Genomic DNA, 21,604 nt, shown 5'->3' with positions numbered 1-21,604 from the left:
AGGAAGCCGGAGACCTGCGGGGAGAGGTGCCATCCCTGGATAGTATCCTCTTGGCTTTTTAGGTGCCTTATGGCCTACCCTCCTTGAGCCACTGGGCTGATGACAGTTGGTCTTTTCCTGGGAAATGCCAGTTGGATTGTGCCGTGGCAGCAAAGGAGATAGTAGGGGAGTATTAAAGAGGATATTTATATGAAGGGAGTATTCAGCCCTCATATTCTGCAGCAGTCTAGCAGTCTAGCAGTGCTGCGGTAAACCAAGCAAGTGACCAGAATGACCGTGAAGACTGTGCCCGGAAGTGCAAAGCTGGGAGGAGGCCTGAGCAGGGGCGCTGTTCTTGCTCCCAGAGGCCAGCCACCGCTGTCCATGTCTCCTGCTGCAGGCGGGCGAGAGGAGGAAGCTGAGGAAGGCGCTTGCTGCAGATCGGCAGGTGGGAGGGACACGCTGGAGCTGGGAAGCGCAGTTAAGACCTAACCTCTTGGACAGAAGAGGGGAGGAAGGAGGTGAATGAGACAGGCGGTGTTCTCATCACATCTCCTAGACCTGCAGGAGTGGAGAGAATGGAGGTAGCTAACTCTGTGTGGTTTGGTGATTAAAAAAAAATAGAATTAGAGTTTCTTGACTGACTCTCAACCAGCAATGAAAGACCTCTTGTACGGGTAGGGACGTGAGGCTGCTCAGGGGATACTCACGCGAACACAAGGTCCCGTGTGTTGCGGAAGAGCAGGCACTCCTTGGTAAACCACAGAAGGAGCTCCTCCAGAAGAAATTGTTATGTCAGGGGAAGGAGGTTGTTTTGGTGCCCAGTGATTAGGAATAACAATAATGTTAATTATGTGGTGATTATAACCTTGCCTATCGATCGATAAATGCCCAGAACATCGTAATGGTGAAATTCAGAATCTTCCCTGTGAAAAGGAGCTTAGCCCCTCCGAGCTGTTGTCTGTGCATTCATTTAGTCTTTCCTTTGATATACATTGATCAAAACCTACTGTGTGCTGGGTCATAACATGACCTCTGGGGACACAGCAACCAAGTGGACCTGTTCCCTGCCCTGAAAATTTAGTGTGAAATATAGCCTTTAAAATCTCGAGTTTTTTTGCATCAAGATTTTCTCTGTGGACAAACACATGATTACTTTTATACCTATTCCATGCACAAATGAATAAAATACGTACTTACCATCTGCAGTTAGAAGAATGTCTAAATATCTATGAAGTAAACTGTATTAATTTTAAACTATAAGACAAAGGCATCAAGTACCAGATGAGTGAGTGAGTGTGTGTGTGTGTGTGTGTGTGTGTGTGTGTGTGTGTGTGTATAGTTAACAATCTTGAAAAGACCAATTGGAAGTCACCGTAGCATTTAAAGCAGGGACAGACATGATCTGACTAACCCTTTAAAGCACGGGCCGGGGCTGCCGTGTAGAGGACACACTGTGGCAAGCCAGGGCCAACGCCAGCAGTCAGGAGACTTAGTAACGTCCAGGTGAGAGATGGCGGCTGGGGGCAGGCAGTGGTGGGGGTGGAGAGAAGGAAAGGAACTGAATTCATTTTGAGACCAAATAAGCAAGATTTGGCAATGAATGGGAGAGAGTGTGAAACAGTTCTCTCCTTCCTAGGTTGTTCGGTCATGGAACTAAAGGGGATACTGTTAGGGAGATGGAGACCGTTCGTGACCGAGATGAAGGTCTGTCTGCCCCACAGTCTCTGACGTCTCTGCTCTGCCTCGCAGGAAAGCGGACTGTGCAGAGGCACTTAGTCACGTTCACAGAAAGTTGTGAACTGGAAACCTCAAGGCCTTCCATTTGCCAGGACCTCTAGCAACCCCATACACAGAATCTGGTGTTCCTAACTATGTGTTCTTTTCTTAGAAAGCACCCCCCATAAGTATTTAAGCCTCAGAATGCACAACAACCTTATCTTCCTCTAGCTGAGCGAGTACGACTTCGTTGAGTAGCACTGAGACTTGACGGGATGAAACCCAAGATGCAGATCTGGCCTGTTGGGGGGCAAAGTGTTGCATTTAGGTGGGAATCACGTGGGAGAGAAACAGATGTCCTCTTGGGGACGCACATTTAGCACTTACATGATACTGTATTTGTTGACTACTTCCTTTGTGGCAGGCAGTGTATTTGACTCTTTTTTTTTTTTTTTTTTTGGCCATTACCTGATTTAATCTTTACTCAACCTCATGAGGTGTGTGCTTTCATTATCTACATTTTAGATGTGAGGAAACTGAGCCCTAGTGAGATTGAGTAAATGATGAAATCATCATTCTAAGTAGGCGAGGTGGACTGGCATCTAACAGGCCTGACTTTGAAGTTGAGGCTGTCTTTCACCCCCACAGTGGGAGGGACTGTGGTCCAAAGCCAGACCCTCCCATGGATTCTTGACTTACATTATTAGAACTTCATCTCCTAGAACTTAGAGGAAGCAAGGTCTAATTCTACCCTACTCCCCCGAAAAAGAACTACTTGGTGAATTGCCAGCAGGAGAAAGTGATCTTTCTACCTTCAGATAAAAAAGATGGAGACCATATCTGATGTATACCACAGGCGACAGCAAGGTTCTGAGGCTGGAGGGGTTTCAGACGCTCTTGAGGGAGAGGGGACGCAACTGGGAAGTATTCATCATGCAAGTGATAGGATCTCATTCGTGGGTTTTTTGTTTTTGTTTGAAAGATTATTTGGTGATTTGAGGGAGAGAGAGTTGGGGGGAAGGGTAGAAGGAGAGGGAGAGAGAGAGAATCTCAAGTAGACTCCCCACTGAGTGTGGAGCCCGACACAGGGCTCAATCTCACGACCTTGAGATCATGACCTGAACCAAAACCAAGAGTCGGACACCCAACCAGCTAAGCCTCCCCGGTGCCCCTTCATTCACGTTTTTTAAAGAATCATTCTGGAGAGTACCATGGGGCAGTGTAACGGGCTGGCTCTTCAAGTACAGCATGAAACATATATGGCTTAACAATACCAGATGCAGAAATGACCTAGAAATTTTCGTGAAGACTTAGCATAATCACAGCAGGAGTGTTACTTGGTGGAGGGAAAAGCTAACAGTATTAAATGCTGTATTGTATTTAGAATGACCGATGGGGAATGTTTTTTATCCCCATGAGCCCCACCACCTCTGCCACACCCTGCCTCCGTACCCGAAATCTCTTAGGATAAGGACCTAGTGGTCAGCAGAGAGCTTCCCCTATGACCTCAGCCTCTTATTCAACTGGCCATTACCAGCCTCACCTAGCAGTCTCTAGACTGTAAGCCATCCAGTAGAGAAAGAGGAACATCAGAGAACCAACTACAACATTGGGTCATCCAGACTGCTGTTAAAACTCAAAACCCAGGAGACATGGCAGAAGGATGTGGGAACATTCAACGTGAAGAGAGCCTCACTGACGGTCTGCTTTGATGGAGGAGATTAATTTTGGCCATCGTGCTTAGTGCTATAACAGATTTCTATTCCATGTCTGAAATATATTTCTTACAGTCAACACTGTCTAAGCATGGGCTGAGCAACACACAATCGGAGGTGGGTAAACAGACTAGACAAACTTTAGATATAATTTTGAAGAGACTTAAGTCGTTAAAGAGATATAATGTAGCATCTGAAAATAGGAAAGAGGGAAGGAGTGGAGAGAATCATAAGATTGCAAGGGCAGAGAAGGAGAAGCCTGTGGGTTGTGGATATGGTATTTACCTCTAATCCTAAAGGGAATAGCCATGTTGGGTTAGTTACCCTTGCCCCCTCCCCCGCCCCATTCCCCATTTCTCTTGCCCTCCAGCCAAACCAGCAACAAATAGCATTGTATAGTAGTCTGTGTCAGAAATAAAAGCTATGGGGATCTGACCCCCAGCAGTGTGTTTTCAGCCTGTGAATTTCCTGGCTATCTTTACAGGGGATCATTCTTGGGGAAGGGCAGGCTGGAAATAATATAAGGAGATCAAGAAGGAAGTCAAGCAAGTGACACCTTTAAACAGGCGAAGCGAGGCGAGCTCTTCCCCCTCGGGAGAGTTAGAGTTATGCAGAGCTGTAATTAACCCAGCAGCCCACTGGATGTGTCTATTTCACTGCACAAAGACTGTTGAAAGAAGGATTCTTGAAGAAAGAGGTTCCAATTCAAATGGTATTTGAGTAAGTCCCTTGCTGGATATACTATTTCTAGAGTTTATGACTATAATCAACAAAACATGGCCATTCTTTCATGCAGGTTTTTCTTAGGACTTTCCTAGTACTGTTCTTTTAAGAGAAAAAGAAAAAAAGGCATCCAGAATTGGCTGTGGGTAGGATGGGGAGAAAGGGAGGGAGAGATGTGGCTGGAATCAAATTAAGGACTTTGGTTTCCTTCTCAGAGGATCTTGAAAACATTAAAGGAGCAGGTGTGGCATTCCTTCAGACACTGAGACTCAGATAGTAAGGAAGTGGTCAGTTTTGTATACAAACACTGCACAATTACTATATTAACCTCCCTAACTCCAATCCATTCTTTTTTATTTTAACAAATGTTTTTTGCATGCCCACCCAATGTTAGGTACAATTATAAATGCTAGAGACGTGACTATTTCTCCCATACCTTCATAGAACTAATAGCAAGGAGAGATAGACAAAACCATTTTAAGTACGTAGACTAAATCTATCAGATGATGTGTTATCTAGAGAAAAAAATAGCAGGGAAGGAAGTGGAGTAGGAAGAGCTACAATGTTAGATGTGGTCCAGGAGGGCCTCGATTAGTAAGAATCTGAAGGAAAGGAGATGTGGATCCCATTGGGGTGGGGTGGGGGGGCAAAGTTCCCGACAGACTGCACAGGAAATGCAAGGCCGTGAGGTAGGAGCATACATGGCGTGTTTGAGGAATAGCCAACAGGCCTGTGGGGTTTGCAGTTGGGTATGAGAGAGAGAACAAGAGCAGTAGGGGGTGAGGGCAGAGGCTCTGTCATCTCAGCTAAAGCTGCCTTGCATTGCCCTGAACAAAGCACCAGAATATTCACTTCCTCATCTGGGCTAGGACACAGTGGTCTGGGTTCTAGAAAAATGAACCTTAATACCAGCCCTTTACTCCTACACCCTGTGGGTGTTGGTCATTCAAAATGGCGCCCATTAAACTTGAAACTGTGGAAAACAAAATGAAGAACATTGTGCTGCTCTTTACCTTTGGATGGTCCTGGAGTCCTGTGCTAAAGCATTTATGTGGTGTGCCACCTGCCACCCTAGTCCCATTCCTGAGAGCATACTGATGGACCGCGGGGTTGTTGATCTATAGGAAAGAACCCCAAATCAGAATCCCTAGCCAAATCTAACTTATATATCAGCAGGCAAGTTGTTTGGGTTTTTTCCTTTTGTTTTTTTGTTTTGTTTTGTTTTACGATTTTGTTGTAATTTTTTGGTTTGTTTTTGGTTTTGTTTCTAGAAGTAACTATACAACCTCCAGACATGGCAGAGCATTATAGAGGAGCTGTCTCCTGCCATGAGGCTCACCCAGTCGCTGCTAACTGGTGAACCTGCAGAGTCAGCATGTTTATAAGGGTAACCGATTGTGGACATTTTATCTACATGTTAAGTATACTAAAACATTCCGTAAAATAATTTCCAACCACTAGAGATGCGTTAGCTAACTAACAGGGATAAGAACGCTGGAACCACAATGAGGAAAGCTTTGCTTAAAAGGTTTAGAGAATCTCACCATCCAGAATCAAGATCTCATCATGCCAGTCTGCATTTTTAGGGCAATATATCTGTAAGTAGAAACAGGCATATTTGGAGAAAAGCATTAGTTTCTGAGGTCTGGCTACCTCCTGTTCTTACCTCTCTGTCATCTCTGATTGGATTAGACGTCACAGAAAGCGCCTCGGATCCTTGTTTCGTGTCAGGTGTAACCCCTCCAGTTGAATACCATCCTTGTGGGGTTCACCGGAGAGAAATTAAATTTCTCTCACCAGAGCTATGGCACTGAATCAGGTATCAAGGGGGCTACATCGGTAAACTTCGTTGGTTACAAGATGTATGTCCTTCCTGAGGCTCTGTAGCTGTTAAGTTGGCTCTTTGCAACCACAGTCTGATCTTTCATTTTACTGTAATGCAGTTAGACAACCTAGTTATTCAGGCATAGACTTCTCTGGTTTTCATTATCCTTGAATAACATTTGATACCGAAATAGGGAGGACGGGAAGGAGGGGGAGGGGAGCCGAGCATTTCTCGCAGCTTGTGTGAAATGCTTAATATTTGAAAGTCTTTAAAATATACTGTACACATACATTCCAATTTTATAAGACTAACATAACACGTTCAAAAGTTTTATGAATTTCAGCATGTAACCAGAGTCAGCGTTCGCCTGTTTTAAATAAGCCATAATGGCCTGGCAGCAAACCTGCATAGTTAGCAAATCCCTCCTCTGTTTATGAGCAGCCATTCCTCACCAGGTCACTACAAAATACGAGTTTTATCAGTTTCCGTGGACTCCATAAGTCAGTTTGGGTGCCGACTGCAGCCTGATTCTGGTTTTAAGAGTCCAGAACCAAGGGCATGATGATGAGGTGATACTTTGTTTTGATTTTAATGAAATGGCACGAAGCTGAGTTGCCGAAGAATATGCCTGGGCCTCTCATATCCTGTTGGGGAGGCTTGGCTCCATAAATGCCTTCCATAAGCACAGGGCCACACAGACACTGCAGGCTCACCCTTTTCTCTTTGGAACCTGGAGAGTTCTCAGAGCCCATCAGCCGTGCTCTCCGTTAGGTATTGGGCACAGGCATGTCTCTCAAAGGTGAGGGCCATGTGTGACCAGACCCCACGTCTCAAGAAAATCTGCCAGCCCCCTTGATAAAACCATACCTGCTCCTTCAAGCCTGGCAAAGGGAGGAAGACATTCCAGGTGTTAAAAAGCTGCTGGAGCACACTCTTCTGTCTGTAGATTCACCTTGGCCTCAGGGATCCTGCAGGAATCATCTGCTTCGTTCCAAGCTGGCTTCGAGGGACTCTCCCACCCCATTTGCACTTTGGCATCAAAAGCTGCTCTAATTATAAACAGTGCAGTAGAGAACAGGCTGGGGCATTTAAATAAGACTGATCTAAAGGCTGTGGGCCACAAAATTATCACAGAGGGTAACACGTAATTAGGAAATCTGACGCTCAAGGTAACATTTACCCGCTCTCACTGGGGGGCCAGTTGCGCTGCTTCCCCACCCCGTGTTCTGGACCCGCAGTTATCACTTGTATCCCCAGCCTCCCAGGGGACCCCCCACAGGTCCTGATGCTCCAAAGGCAGACCCCAGAGTCTCCCAGAGGAAAGCAGTTTCCTTCTCTTTGTGGTAGAAGGCCACCCCCCCAAAACACCCCACTCACCACTTAGAGCCCATGGCACATCTGTTGAAAGGTTGGATTCTATATGTCTCTATATCCAGCCTTCTTACCTTTTGTGATAAGGGATATATAAGTATCACCACCCACGGAGGCATATACAACTCCCATACACTTAACCTCTTTTATTCATCATGTTTAGGAGCAGCACACTTCAGGGTGGGCATTCAAGTTGAAGCCCTTGTTCACGATCACTATTTTACAGCCTTTTGTGACATTCCCTCCCTGTCAGTGACATCCCTAGAGATGTCAGAGCTCATGCAGGAAAAGCCCATTTAGTTAGGACCCACTGTGGAGAACCAGGAAACAGATCCAAAGTACTTTATGGCAAGAAGCTGTTGATCAGGAAATGGGAGGTTTTCCTTCCCTCACTTTAGGTCTGGCTCCAACTCTTTGGGGAGGTCCAAGGGCCGGACTCCATCCCACAGAAGTGGGACCTGCAGCCTTCCCCCAGAGGGCGGTGACCTTTGTATCTGCCTTTAGTTGGTTGGCTCTGTTTCTGAAGGTGTTCAGAGGCAGGCCTCAAGCCCTTGGAATCTCTGCCTGGCGTGTTGGGTATTTGCCAGTCTGCTGTGCAGAGGTTCCCGTCCACACACGGTCTCCCCCTTTGCTGGAGAGCCAGTTCTCAGCCTTCCTCAGAGGCAGACAAAGCTTACCTGTCCCCAGTGTGCAGTAACTTCGCAGTTGGGGAGGAGCGGGACTGTCTTGAGACGTTTGTGAGTGAAATTGAATCCAGTTCTGGTTTTCCTTCCTGCTCTGCGCCGCCTCCCGCCTTCTCCAGGGAAGTGTCCCTGGGCAGGGAGTGATCTGCCCTCCTGTCTGGTAAATCACAGCATTCTCTGCACACCTTTGTGCCTTCATAATGTTGACTGGTTTTCTTTCTAGTCTGTGCTCCTCACATTCGTGGTCACAGCTCTGAAAGACTGTGAAGGACTCTGAAGGTCACTGCAGGACCTAAATGGCTGGGACCACATCTTATACTTATTGTCTCCCATAGCTCTCAGTGATTTATAGACTTTGTTAATTTTCCCCACAGTGCTCCATAGAGCGGTGTTCAATTATGACTTCCTTACTAAGTCCATTTGAAAAGAAATATGCTACTAGTCAATAAATTGCTCTGCTGAATGTGTCAAGGAGCACAGGAAGTGCAAATTAGACCCCTACCCTCAAGGAATTTATCGTCTAATGGGGACTACGGGGGCTATGACCAAGTGACAGGAAGAGGAACGATACCATTCCATGTCAGATCTCTGCCCCAAAAGGAATGAGGACCAAGGAGCATGATCATGACAATTTGCATGTTTTCGTCCATCCCCATAACAAGTCTGTAAAGTAGATGGCCATAGGCATTCTTAGACTCCGTTCCCTGCCCGGGGAATGAGGATGACTGACTTGTCTGAGGCAGTGCTAGAGTTCAAAAGCTTCACGTGCCCCAGAAGGAGACCCACACTGTATTGCAGTGGCTCAGAGCCTCTTCTGTCACTTCTGTCCCACCGCTCCTCATCCCTGCATAGTCCCAACCCCACAGCATAGTACCAACCCCACAGATGTATTAAGGAAGGTTAACTGTATGGCTTACTGCCGTGAAACAGGATCAGAGATAAACAGTCTCTGGACCAGGGATGACACTTCGGTGTTTGCATCAGAAAGGAATTGTCCAAAGACAGTTCGTCCCCCGACCCGTACGTGACTAAAAGGTGTCGCATGCTAGTCGTTTCTTAAGTGGCATAAAAGTACACGTAAGTTTCTCGAAGGCCTCTGCTGACTGGACTGTTCTACAGATTTCCAAGGGAAGATGAGCTTCCCATCTGATTTAGGTACTCATCTTCCTGAGGTCAGAAGGCTGAGGAAATGACCTTGCAAGGTGCTCAGACTACAATAGATCCACCTGCATTATCATTAACTGTCTCTGTCATCCTAGGCCTGGGCTCACGTTCTGACTCTACCGTTGACAAGCTCTGTAGCCTTCAGCAAGTTGGATAACTTCTCAGAGCCTATTTTCTCATTGGTAACACGAGGATGATAATGTCCATCTCAGAGAGTTGTTGTGAGGATTTACATTAACCACAGTACCTGGTTGTGATGATACCCTTCTATCCCTGCCTGAGCCATAGAACTTGAAATTACAGTTAGAGCTGGAGACCCCGAACTCTTCCCCAGTGGGGAGTAGTTAACTGCATGGAAACAGCCTCCCCCTTTGGGGGACAATGCTACGCCTTTTCTGGGCTTCCTATGAGTCCTAGAAGATGCACTGTTTGGATAAAATCTAGCCACTTTGACCTGTAGAAATAAATTGCTGTCTAAAATACACTATTTTTTTTGACCCCCTCGTACCCTTGGACAGTGCCAGGCTGGCTCCAGGCCTGATGGGAACAGTGGTGTCCTCTGTAGAAAACCTTCCTTTCTAATGAGCCAGGATTTACTCACTTCTTCCTTTTCCAGCCATAATTTTCACTTCCCAACAGCAGGATCCAGGAGGGGCAGAAGCATAACCAATATCAACCCCGTGCAGATAAGCTCCAAGATACCTGTCTTCTCATATAAAGAAAGGCAGGCCTGTCAAATTTGTGGACCCATCCCCAGGCAGGGGAAAGATACGGCAGGTCATGCGAGGAGGAAGGGCACAAAGTTAGTCAAAAGAGGTGCGTCCAAAAGTCATTTTTCCAGCCTCCCTCAGTGACTCAGGAGGAAATGGACTTTGAGTGTCTTGTTCAAGGTTAAGCTCCTTGGGAGCCGAGGGAACCCGGCCAGAGTCTGTGAACTTTGCACAGAGGGCATCCTCAGAATTGCCCTCTGCTCAGTGGATCACTGCCCTCCCATTACTTGGCTGGCACTTACCTGATTTGGTTGACATTTCCATAATTAATTTATAACAGCGATAACCCTGAGATGAGCCTATTTATAGGTTTGTGCAAGCTGGGTAAGAATATAGATTAAATCTTGGATCATTAACATACTTAAAGTACTTGGGAAAGTTCTGTGATGGTCAGGTGACGGGACTAAAGGGCCTCCCAGCCCCAAGTGCCCTGGCCGGCCACGAAGTCTGTTTCCCTCCCCAGGCTCAGAAACAACAGAACAGCGAGAAATAAGCATACGCCCCTCCCAGGCACCAAAGATGTTGCATTGTCATGGGGAAAACTTGGTCCTGTCACCATCTTGTTTCTTTTCCACTTCCCTCCAAACCTGCCCCCAGTCGGCAGTGTTGGTCTGAGGGTCCGACGGCTGCTGGCCCCACCGCGTGAGGATCCCTGAGCCGTGGCCCTGACCCTTGGTACAGTAGCAAGTGTGGGAGAATCGTCACCGTGCACAGACTGGAGAGTGTGAGGACGGAACATCCCTTTATCGGAGGGACGTTATTATGACTTGGACTGTTCTGCGGACCCAATCTCCTTTTCTTCCTTTCTCTCTTTCATTGTTGTGGTCATTACCCTTTTTGAAAAATCACCCATGCGGCTTCTCTCTTAGAAAGGTAACGTATTTTCCTTAGGAAAAACAAAGATAAGTACAGAGAAGAAAGTAAAGAGCACACGTAATCCCACCACCGCAAAATAGCAGCTGCTAAATGTCTTGCGTATCCTCCTTCTGTAGTCTTGGTTCTGACATCACGCTAGCTGGGTTGCTCTCTGGACAGGGAGGCCTCACTCTCATTCCAGTGCTCTGCTAGACAGACGCATTTCCTTTCAAGGGGGGAGCATCATGTGAACCCACCATCCGCAGTGAACTCCATGCTTCACTTTTGGGAGCCTGCTCAGAAACCCACCCCCTCTCCCTGCCTTTTCTGTTTTAATTTACTCTCCCCCTCTAGCCTATTTATCCTTCCTTACCTGTGTGTGCCCCTGTGACTACACCCCCATGGCCCCCTCTCTTACTTGCTTGAGACTGTATCGCCCTCTGGCGCAGAGAGGGAGGCCTTCCCACCAGAGGGGCATCTTCCTCATTGTTTCTTTCTTTCTTTCTTTTTTTTTTTTAACTTTTGTTCTAGATTTTTAAGTAACAAACTGTGCTACAAGACTCTCAAAATCAAATTACAGTCGGTACAGGCAAGAGCATCATAAATGATTACACATGTACACAGATAATTATGAATTTTAGTTGTTTAATTTTTTAATGAATTTACAAACTTTGAGCACCTTGAAAGTAGAGATTAGGTATTATGTCGCCAGACCCTTCCCACAGTACTTGGCATATTATAAATACTTGATTAATATTTATTGAATTAAGATGAAAATGAAAATGAAGAGAAAATTTAATTACCCAGTCTACTTTTTTATCTCAGCAGTTAAGTGCAGACAAAAAGGAGGTCATATAAAAATGATGAAAAAATAGTATCTTAGAACAACTTTTATGGTATATCAGTGCATTTTTTGTGCTAAGGTATCACTATTAACCCAAGTGAGGACCCCTTTTAATGATTTTTTAAAATCTTGACGATGCTCTTTTCACTTCTTTCCTAAATGAACATTAATAGAAAGCCATAAAAATTCCCTTAGAGGGTTTTATGAATTACTGCATTGTAAGATTGGGAAAAGGCCATTTGCAGCCATTTGTTTTATGGAGCTTGATTCTGAAATCCAGCACCGCCCCTGACCCTTCAGGGGCATACTCTGAGGCAGGAAGCTTTTCTTGAGGACAGTGAGCCCTGGCCCTTCTCCCCAAACCACACCAGTCACATGTCCCACACATGCCACTTCTCCAAAGTCAGCAGTGTCAAACCACAAAGCCCTGTCCTCTGTGAAGAGCCTAGACACAGTACGGGGAGGAAGGCAGAAATTAATAATGATGCATGGAAGAACTTTTCTCCCATAATGTAGATTGATTTTCAGTTCACCCACATAAATCATTTTTGCCGAATGACTCTTTGTTCATTGAGTTCTTGAAAAAAATGATGCCAAAGACTAGACCCCTGGTCTAGGGCATGGGTTTTCAAACTCATTTTACCTACTGAAGATGGGATGGAAGGCTGATCTCTAAAATAGAGGTGGGGATTTGAGTGGCCGGAGCTCCCTTGCACCACCATGCTAACCCTAAATCAGCTTGTCACAGCTCACTTTGGAACGCCCCGGGTCTAGAAAGACCGAGATATACAAAGATGAAAGATAAACGCAGGACAGAAAAGTATAATGAAAATGATAAAAATCAGAACAGCTCACTTGTTTTGAGGCCTTCCTTGTGTGCCCAGGTACCAGGCTAAGTACTGACTTTCCTCACGGAAAATGTCAGATTGTGATGTCTGAGGCAGAGGGTGCTGTCCACTGCCCGAAAACCCTTGAAAAGAATATCGGATTGTTTGCACACAGGCAATGGGCCAGACTGTCTTGAAAGGTGTCTTTCTCACTACAGCTGTCTTTAGCCTCCATTGCTCTGTTGGATTGGATCTCTCTCAAGTGAGATCAAGAAAAACGTAAGCATAGCAGTTACCGTTCAGCATGTTTGCGCACGCACGTGTGTGTACATGCACGCACATGGAAGACTTTGACCCAGGTGTGTAAGCCAGGTCCTCAGGCGCACTGAGTTGCGCTTAAGTTTTACACATGCACCTCAGCGGAAGTGCCATTTTAAGGTTAATTCAAGGCTTTGAGGTAGACATAGCTCAGAAAACAATAGTAAAATAAGGTACGTGATTTTGCCAACATAGGTGGCTGTATCCGTGGACATTTGTTATAACAGATCATAAGGTCACAAAACAGAGCAAATCCTGAGGGCTGACCTAGTGCCAATTCTCTCTTGTCATTTTGGGCAGATGCCTGTCAGTCTGAACCAACCCCGGAGAGGGGCCCACTTCTGTCTTCTTACCATTGTCCTTTCCTGAGCATCTTTGGAAGATGCGGGTGACCAGAACACTGAGACGAGATGGTTCTTAGACCTGAGGGGTACCTGACCAGCCAGTCAGTCCACAGCCTTATTCTGTGCCAGGCTCCCCACCCCCCACCCCATTGGTGGAAGGCGAGCAGGGCAAGGAGTGCAATGGAAGCTCCAGGACTGTGGTCTAGTTGGGAGAACAGAGAGACGCAGGAAAACCTGATGGACTCCAGAAAATGGTGGGAGGGAGCCAGGAGCTCCGAGCACATGGTTTGGAGGAGGAGGAGAAATGCAAGCAGGCTCAGGGCTGGGGGGATTTGGGTAGCTTCACTGGGACAGGGAGCAGTGACTGAGGTAAGGGGAGCTGCTGAGGAAAGACAGGGCCTTGGCAACATGCGCATTGCATTGTTCTTGTTGGAACCACACACTTGGGTAGCTCTGAGGTGTATTTAGGGGAGTGAGAGAGACCGTGCTGAAGAACATCGTGAAGGCAATGCCCTGTAGGGACTGTGACAAGCGTCAAATGCCTACCTACAAAATTTGGAGCCTTTTAAATATTTTTGAGCAAAGAAAGGACACAAGGAAAACGGTTAATCTGGTTCGACCATCAAGCCAAATCGAAACTGACGGCGCCTGATTTATGTGCTGGATTGCAGATTTGCTTAGAAAGCACAGTATGAAGAGAAAGCCAGAGGAACCAGGGTCTGACTTCTGGAGCCCTCACCAAGGGAGACAGAAGTCTGTTCTTTCATCTGACAGGCATTTTCTGACGTGACTAAATGCCACATCATGTGCTTATGGTCATAGCGAGCTTAACCACAACAACAAACCAGCCATACAGGATTTCTCTCGCAAGGATCCTGACTTTCCAAAAAGGCTGGTTCTGCAGTCAAGGCCTGGGCCTGCCTGGCTGTTCCCCCCAAGCCTCCTCAGAGTCAACACGTGCCCTGTGGGTCCAGCGCGCACGTCTCACACCGGCCCATTTAACAGAGCCAGGCCTATTGCCGACCTCCAGATATTTAATTTGTAAACACTTAATAAAGCACTGTCGGTAGGTCGGCTTGTCTTTTCTGTCGGCCACATCAAAATCAATACGTCCCTTGGGTGTTCTGCCGTGATTGTCTGGGCTGGGGAATCTAATAGGATTAAGTGTTTGGGGTCCTATCTGACGCCACAGTCCACAGTCCTAGTTAGATGAGGTTAAAGACTGGCTTGCCATTGTGAAGGCACGATTGCTTAGGGGTCTGAAAAATCATTAAAGCTTGTCCTCTTAAACGTTGATTGTTCCCTGGTGATTTATTGACAAAACACAAAAAAGTGCTCTATACTGCACTCTAATTATATGTATGAGGCCATAAGATCTCATGGGAAATTAAATAAAATTTACAGCTTGATGGTTTTATGCTCCTGGGAGACATACCTTCTTAATAAGATCTTATAGCTGGGAATATTTATGAGGTTAAAGTCCGTAGGCTTGAGCAAAGACCTAACCTTTCCATAGGAGGGGAGACGGGGGTGCGTTTTGATTTCTTTGAAGATAAATGATTGTAATGAAATTTCAGGGGTTTAAGAGGAAATGCTAAGTGAGACACATCAAGCTTTCCTCCCCAAGACCTCTGGAGAACAAAGCCGTAAGGGCACAGGGGCTTACTGACACCCTGGATCGCACGTTAGGCTCCGGTCGCCCTACCCACCACCTCTGGGGCATCCTGTCCTCGTAAACTCACGTGGCTGTCTCATCCAGTGAGCCCCCATAGCAGTCTGAAAGGGAGGAAAGATGCTAACTAAGGGCAATTAGCTAAGAGTTCAAGCAAGGGAAAAGAATATGGGGGGGAGGGGGCGGGAAGGAGAGTGAAAGAGAGAATATGCATGAGAATCACACGGATGTTCTCCAACCCATAAAATGCAGACTTATGTATTGAAACGGCCCCTACACTGTCACTGCACATTTTGGACATTTGCTGTTTTACTTAAACACCTTTTCTTTGCAACAAGGGGCTGGGGGCCAGGCTCTCATCCCACAAGATTACAGTGTGCCATTCTGGACAAAGAACATTTCTCGGGTGGGGGTGGGGAGAGCCTCTGCAGATGGTGTAAAGATCACAGTTTCTTGGCTCTGACTACTGTGTTTTCAGAGATGCACATTTAAACTGTCCTGATTTTTGTTACTCCCGTCCCAAAGTCTACATGGATCCTGAAAGAAGTTCTGTGCTTTAAAATGGGTTGTTTAAAGGGTATCCTTTATGCTACCCCCACCCCCATTTCTGCTTTTTCCCCTGTAGTTCTGAAGTGGCAGAAGGGAGGAAGGTAGACAGACAGATGGAAAGGTAGACAGGTAGAGATAGAAATATGTATGCCTCTCGTTCTTAGGTATAGAATTATACTTTCATCTATTGAAAGAGGGATAATTACGCGGAACTCACAGTTAGGGGCATGTCACATGTGGTCTATTTTTTTATGGGTTGTTTAATGAGTATTTTTGTGTATGAAGTTCTACATGGCCTCTTCTTGGTGTGTGAGAAGGACAGTGATGGGGGGGGAGTTGGGGCTCAAACTCACAGAGGGTCAGGATAGATGGGCATACCATCCCTCTGGGGCCCCTGACTTTGAGATCTTTGCTGCTGGCCTTTCCCATCTAGGGCAGCTTATGACTGTGTTTTCCTATGTGCTCCGATTTATTTAGAAGAGGCAAGGCACCTCCCCCGCCCCCCACCTTAGAGCCCCCTGCCTGTGCTCACGTAAAAAGCAAAGGACTGTTTAATGAAGATGAACTTATACAAAGCTTACCTGCGAGGGTGATGCACAGGGATTGAGAGCCTCGTTCTTCTCCTGATCGCCAGGTAGCCATGCCCCTCTCCTTCCATTCTACAGAATAACCTGAAATAAAACAAAAAGAAAAGAAAATAGACTCTGAATGCCCATGAATGCCAATGACTTAGATCTGTTAAGAGTCCAGCTTCCATTCCCCGCGCTCCCCCCCGCCCCGCCCCCAGTTGAGATTGGTTTTCAAAGCGAGGGGAGGAGCATGGCTCCTTAGTGTGGAGTGGAGAAAGCAAGGTGGTTCTAAGCCTGGCCTGCTCGCTCTAGTTTGTCACTGTGTCCCTCTCCCTGGAACTGGGTTCCTCATCTGTAAAATGAAGAGCTCAGGCTAGGTGGTTTTAGCATCCCTCTCAGCTCTAAAATATTATTTTATAGTTCTAGGATTTATGTAGGAGAACAGCATTTCGCTCTATGCCCTGCTTTAAGCCTTCTGAGTGAAAGTGAGATGTCTCATTGGCTCAAGCCCCATGTCTCAGATAAAGGGAGGAAAAAAAAAACCGTATTACAGATAGCTAAGTTCCCCTGATAAGCAGCAAGTGAGAAATCCCTGATTTAATTTAAATATGATATTTCCGTCTTGATTAATTTAAAGCATGTATATGATAATGTATCCTTTTTTATTTAGTGGTCTACCCTGAAGGGAAAGAAAGACCCGGTGGTGAAGCAAAGGGGCAAAGGTTTGGGTGTTTTTTAATAAAGATGAATATCCCCCAAAAGCTTGAATTATATGGAAGTAAGATTTGTTGCAAGTTGCAAATCAAAGCCTGAAATGTCACTTATCTCCTAATGATACTTCTACACAGATTATTAATTTCATTTTAGAAGCCCAATGAATGTTATATTTTATGACATTGATTAAACATTTCGCTGCCATCTACCCATCCATCCTTTTCGTTTTCAAAAATCCATATCGGAATTTAACAAAAACAGCTCATAAATTTGTATTTTGCAGCCTAGCAAAGTTGACCGGCCCCACACCCTGCTTACCACCAGACCCATCCTGAACTCTGGGCTTGGGCCGTTTTCCCTCTTTGAAAGGCAGGCTTTTCTAAATCGACCTTGTGTTTCGTTACCAGAGTAGGACTGGGGGATTTATTTGGAAGAGCATGTGTGGCTTCTAGAGCCTCAGAGCCTCGAGGGGGCTGTGGGGTGGCCAGGCTGGCCCCTGACTGGGAATCAGGGACTCCTCTTTCTGGTTCTCAGATGAGCTAGCTACCTCCCTGGTCTGTGTCCTGGGGATAATTACAGCCTCCCCTGGTTGGCTCACAGTGTCATCGTGGGGATGAATGAGGTAAAAGATGGGGAAGCCCTTCCAACCCTTCAGAGGGAAGCAGTACCCAGGCAGATTTAAGAGCCAATAAAGAACAGAATGGGATGATAGGTTTTGGTTCATCCGCCGGCCTTTTAGGAAGGGTTTAGGATGCCTCTTTGAAAGCGGAAAGAAAAGGCTTTTGAAAATAGATCCGCCGTGTTATTATTTGTTGTACTTTTACCAATAGAAGTACCCGTGGTTCCTCCAGACTCACCCCTGTGTTTCCTTGAAACCGCTGCGGGCTTCTCCTCTGCCAGAAGCGGCTCCGATCAGAGACACCACCCCCCCCCCCTTTGTTCCCATAGCTTTTTCCTCATAGTGGCGCTTACAGTTACTGTCATTTCTGTCCAGAGAAGGTGCCGGCACTTAAATCTCCATGACAGGGTGCAGCTGCAGCTACCTCAGAGACATATTCTGAGCAATCTGAATCAACTCTGCATGAAAGATTACGGGCCAGCCCCCAAAGCCTGCCGAGTCTTGAAGAAGTAGCCTTGTTGAGGCTGGGGGATGGCGTTGGGGGTGAGGGCAGCTCACTGAGGATAAACTGTTTCGCCAGAATTGATAACATCAGGAAAGGACCCTCTTAACTCAGGAGCCAGCCTTGGTCCAGTGAACCTTACCAGAGATGGGCACAAGGCTTGGGTGGGGGGTCGGGAGGCAGGGGGTGATGGGGTCAGTGCCCCTGGAGACTAGAGGGGGGTCAGCATGAGAAGGATCAGGTGCTATGGCCCTCTGCCCGGGGAGGCTCATGGGCCCCGCAGAACACAGGTGGAGGGGGGCGGCTGAGGAGTGACACCACTCGGACTCACATCCCGGCTCTCCCTGTGCCCTCAGGGAACTTACCAAACATGGCTTAGTTTTGGCTTCTTCATCAATCCTAGCCTGTCACATAGGGACCTTGGGAAGGCGGAGGGAGCTAACAGTAGGATGTAACATGCTTAGTGCAGGGCCAGGCTATGGTTAGTATCTAAGAAATGTGACCTGTTGTCAGATGTTGGGTTAGTAGTATCTGCATCAGGGATTTTTCTTGTCAGTGGTGGTGGTGGTAGTGGGTTTTTTGGTTTTGTGTTTATTTGTTTTGTTGTTTCTATATTTTCCCTCAAAAAAAAAAAAATGTAGAATGGCATCACTTAAAAAACTGTAGCAGACAGTACCTGGCCTGGGCTCTGCAGGGCCTTTCATTGTGGCTATGGTGACAAGCTGGTTTTAAGTGATGGAGCATCAGTAAGCGAGGCTGGCTGCTGGTGACGGCCCCTCTCTGTCTGGGGAATGGAGGCGTGAGAGGACAGTAGCTGGTGAGCGAAGAGTGCCTCCAGCGTGCTGTGAAAGGTTCTCAAGTGCCATGTTTTGCCCCCTTTTGGGGGCTCATTTCCCTCCCATCCCCCTCCTTCCCTCCTCTTTCCTCGCCATCTCCCCCATCCCGCCCCCCCCGGCCCCCCTCCCACAGCCCTCCCTAGTGTGCTCCAGCACTGGGGATGTTGCACAAAGGGAAAATATGGCATGTTTACAGAGAGAATTTTCAAGAAGTGTTAATTTAATATGCTAAAGTGTTCCCTTCAGCATTTTACCTTTCTTGTTGTTTTCACAAAACAGCCAAGACTAAATAATGAGCCCAGGGCTGTGCCCTTTGGTAGCGTGATAGCTCATTACCCACTAGCGGCCTCCATCTGCCCTCATGGCTGCATAGGGAGCCATTACGATTATGATGGAAATCTCAGAAGCCATTACCAAGATGCAACAGAGGGCCTACTGCAGACAGCCTAATGGACTAATTTGTAATTGGGAGAGGGAAATGAGTTAGCGAGCTGGGGCCGGTTTTGATGAGAGTGGAAGTGCGCATGCTAAATGTGATAAATGAATAGGAATGTGTGTTTGCGCAGTGGGCTCTACAAGGCTTTCCATCTCTCCTGGGGATTGGAGGCGTGCTGACAAGCCATGAGGAGCGAGGAGGAAAAGGCTCAGGGGAGGCAAGCAAGATTCAAGGAGAGTAGCTAAGGATAAATCGGTGAGGAAAACTAATGGCAGTAAAATCCAAGGAAATGACTGCATCTGCCATGAAAGTAGTAATTAGGAAGCATTTGGTGTGCATGTCTTTAACCGTTAAAATAGGGCCGAGGAGGAGCCCTGGTGCTTGTTGTGGGAAACGGAAGGCTGGCACGGTGATGTTCCAGGAGGCAGGTCCCTTGTGGAGGGATCATGCCCTCGGACCTCACGGGCTGCACCAGCTCTGCCTGCCTGAAGCAGGGCTCACCCCTGAAACACCGCCAGAGCCCTCTCTCCCCAGTGCGGCTGCCCTGCAGGCCCCGGGGGAGCCTTTGTGCAAGGCAAGGAGCCCCGGTCTTGAGTGCCAGACCACCCGGGCATCCGGGCCAGAAGGCTTCTTGTCCTAAAGGGCTGGGGAGTCCCTCCATGAACCCTCTGTCCTCCTCTTCACCTCCAAGCTGAGGAGTGCTGGGGGCAGCCAGAGCTCTGGGCGCACATGGGTCTGATTCTGAACGGCAGCGCTGCCTCTGTCAGTTGGTTGGCTCCCACCGTTTCCGCAGCCCAGCCGAGGGAGGGCGCCCCAGGGGTTCTTTCTCACACTGACGTCCCCCGCTCCCTGCCTTCATGGGTCTGAGACCAGTCCTGCTTGGGACCGGCCCGTGTCTCCTGTCGTGGTGGTGCTCCTCGCCTCCCTTTCCCTGACCTCTGAGCCCTGGTGTCCTTTCCCTAGGTCAGACCTCTGCGTCCCCAAACCCGCAGCTCCAGACCTGCGTGTGTCCCTCTCTCCCAGCAACCTGCTCTCCTCAGCGCTTTGGCTGGATCTCACTTGTCCTCTTGGGGCCGCCTGATTGAAGCCTCGGGGTCATCCTTGCTCTCCTTTGTCTTCCTGCTCCCAGACGTTCTCATCCCTTTGCCTTTCTAGGGATGGGGAGGAGGAGGACTTTTCAGCCTTTCTAGACAGCCTGAGGGCAGAATGTAGTCCTTCGGGGAAGAAGGAAGCACTGGAACCAATTAATTGGGCCCCAGCCCAGGGCTTCCGGAGGTGAGAGACCAAACTAGCTGGCTCCTGCCCTCACTCCCAACTATGTCCCGGGGTACCTTTTTCCCATAAGCTTCCCAAGTACATAGGAAGAGTTCCCATTTTCACCAGCCACCGGAAGGTGAGATTTCTAATTAACTCCCTAATGGGATGATGACAGTCCTGTTCAGCAGAATTTCATTGACAGCCTGTTTGATTGATTACATGATCAATCTACTTTGAAAATGTATTTGAAGAAATCAACAAAAAACACAGATACATTGAGACCCAAAACAACTCAGTCTGGGAGAAACCAGTTAATCAATACGAGGCTGAGGAACATTACTAAATATTACGAGTTTAAAGAAAGTTACTAGAAAAACACAAATGCAGTTCTGATGTTCCTCACAGTCGTAAGAAAGGGGCAACTGGATGAATGCCTTTGATTACTAGTAGGAGCACATTGTCGTATCAGGAGAAACTGACTTCTTCCCATCCCGTGTCTACTGTTCAGTAGCCCATCGGGTATGCCATCAATGCCACTGAAACCCAGAGTCCCATTAGACATCCCATCCGTGGGACAAAAGATTGAGAGATTTTTTTGTATAGAACTGTTGCTTAGATGTCCTTTCATAAAAGGCCCCCAGTTTGTCAGCTGTAGACTAAGCCCTGGAGAAACTTGAGAAGTCAGGCTCCTGCTGTGCCCAGCCTCCCATTCTAGTGGGGCAGACCTGTACTTCGGTAACTAGTTTAGTTACATAGACGGTAACGAAGGGTTTAGAAATCATAGAAGAAGAAGTCATCAACCCCTCAACAAATACCCATTGAGTATATGATGTAGGGCAGGCACTGAACTAATCTTTGGGAGACAGAGCATTAAATAAGTGGGCATGACCCCTGTCCATGAAGCTTATGGTCTAATCCCAACCCAAGGGAAAGGAAGATTCTGGGGAGTGGTGGTGGTAGGGAAATATTTGATCTGGCTTTGAAGCTAGAAGGAGTTCATTAGAAATCAAGAGCAATGAGATATCCAGAAAGACTGCAGCTATTTGGAAATTAAACAACATATTTCTAAATATAGGTCAAAGAGAAAGTCAGAAGAAAAATTAGAAAATATTTTAAACTAAAGGATAATAAAAATATTGCATATTAAAATCTGTGGGTCTCAGCTGAGGTAGTGCCCAGGGAGGAATTAATAGTTTTCAATGCTTGTATCAGAATAGAAGAAAGGCCTGACCTCAGTGACCTAGGTTCCACCATGAGAAACTAGGGAAAGAAGACATAAACAAAACCAAATTAAGAAGAAGGAAGGAAATAAT

At 47.0% G+C, this 21,604-nt stretch overlaps 1 protein-coding gene across 2 annotated transcripts in view; it reads left to right on the top strand.

The window, feature by feature from the left end:
• The window catches only part of AUTS2 (activator of transcription and developmental regulator AUTS2), a 1,114,656-nt gene that overhangs the window by 828,826 nt on the left and 264,226 nt on the right, over positions 1–21,604 (top strand). The gene's annotated exons all lie outside the window — the stretch shown is intronic.

Source organism: Eumetopias jubatus, unplaced genomic scaffold (genome assembly GCF_037043125.1).
Source record: "Eumetopias jubatus isolate StellerSeaLion01/CBP00866 unplaced genomic scaffold, mEumJub1_p1.0 scaffold_12, whole genome shotgun sequence".
NCBI lineage: Eukaryota > Metazoa > Chordata > Mammalia > Carnivora > Otariidae > Eumetopias > Eumetopias jubatus.
The sequence above is the reverse complement of the archived record's forward strand: the minus strand, read 5'-3'. Positions and strand labels throughout refer to the sequence as shown.